This window comes from Aythya marila (assembly GCF_965140915.1).
Source record: "Aythya marila genome assembly, chromosome: 4".
Lineage (NCBI taxonomy): Eukaryota > Metazoa > Chordata > Aves > Anseriformes > Anatidae > Aythya > Aythya marila.
Window position 1 is genome coordinate 298279 of NC_139045.1, and position 1492 is coordinate 299770.

At 43.4% G+C, this 1492-nt stretch overlaps 1 pseudogene across 1 annotated transcript; it reads left to right on the top strand.

The window, feature by feature from the left end:
• Positions 1–1492, top strand: LOC309877339 (ciliary-associated calcium-binding coiled-coil protein 1-like; annotated as a pseudogene). Its single transcript has 2 exons — positions 1–125; positions 625–1492. The product of its transcript is annotated as a ciliary-associated calcium-binding coiled-coil protein 1-like (transcript).

A 1492-nucleotide genomic window follows, 5' to 3' on the forward strand; every position in this document is an offset into this window, starting at 1 on the left:
ATGCCCGCTAGCCTCCTGCAGCATGTGCAGATGGCTCTGAAGCTGTATAATGTCTTGCACTGGAAAAATAAAGGGTCTCCAGTTCTTGACTATCCTGGAGTCTGTGTTGTCATTCCCTTCAAATGGTGACCCCGGTGTGATTAGGACTACAGCAACGCTGCACGAGCATCTGAAGGGAACCCAACTGAACGAATCAAGCTTGCAGCTGGACTTCAGCTTCAATCCCGGGACATCACCTGAAGGACAGGTGAGCGGCTGGGCATTAACAGTGGGAGCAAATCTTTCTGCAGAAGAAGAGGCTATAGTAAATAGTTGCATTATTATATATATTATGTAGTAAATAGTTGCATTAATAATGCAACTATTAATAAAAAGGGGTGTAAAATATGACCCATTTAAGGTAAAGCTACTATTGAAGTTTTTGCAAAAACAAGGGGTACCCTCGACGGCCTCAGCTGTATTCGATGTAAAGACTTGGGAACAACCCGGGGGAGAAAGTGTGGAAGGCAGCATCAAGCGGGGATGTGACCACCGCTGAGGTTATGACTACAGGACGCCCGGCAGGGCAAGAATGGGCACCGGGGCCATGCGGTAGGAGATTCAGAGGCTGCCCCCACCCACCAGGGCAGGAGAAGACCAGGATCAGGGTGTAGTAGGTGGACAGAAGATTATTAATCAGACATTTCTTTCTCTTTCCCCAATTACTGCTTTGTCAGGACAAAATGTAGAGGGAGATTAAAAAAAAAAAAAAAAAGCTGGAAGAATTTCTGAATTTTAAACAGTTAAAGACATCTCTGAAGGAAGCTATTTTGCTAGACTATTATATTGCCAGATTTTGGTGGGCTAAAGAAGAGAACTTCAGTCTTGTGTAGCTCTCAGGATTCATGGATCTATTAAACTTCCTGTTGGAGAGCCTCCATGACAAACATATGACCTTAGGAGATAACATAAAAGAACTTGGAAAAGCAATGGCTGGAACAGGAGAAACTATTCAGAAAGAAGTGACGACATCCATGGTGACATGGATGTCTTCAGCATTGAGCAAGCCAAAGCAATCATTGATTACTTGAATATCAGCAAATTTAAACCCTATAAATTGTATGAATATCTCTTCCACAGTCCTAGAGAAGAACTTGTGATAAGTAATAAGTATGTGATGGAACTTGCCCCACCTGCAGTTACCCCCTTCCCTCCTTTACTGGAAGAAGGTGTGCCTTCAGAAAGCTGTGCATCATTGATACTATTGCCAATAGCTGCAGAGATGGAACCCAAGGGACCTGATCAAGAAGGTCACCTGGAAGAACCCCGTCCAGAGGCAGAGTCCCTTGAGGCAGGTGCTGTGGCTGCTTTCACTGTTGAAGATCAGAAGTCTGCAGTGGATGGAATCCCAAGTGAAATTATTGCCAACCTTAAGGCAGAGATAAATGAAAAGCTGTAAATGCAAGAAGAAACTTATACTTTGAGAACAGAAAAATTAAAAAGTCGTAAATAA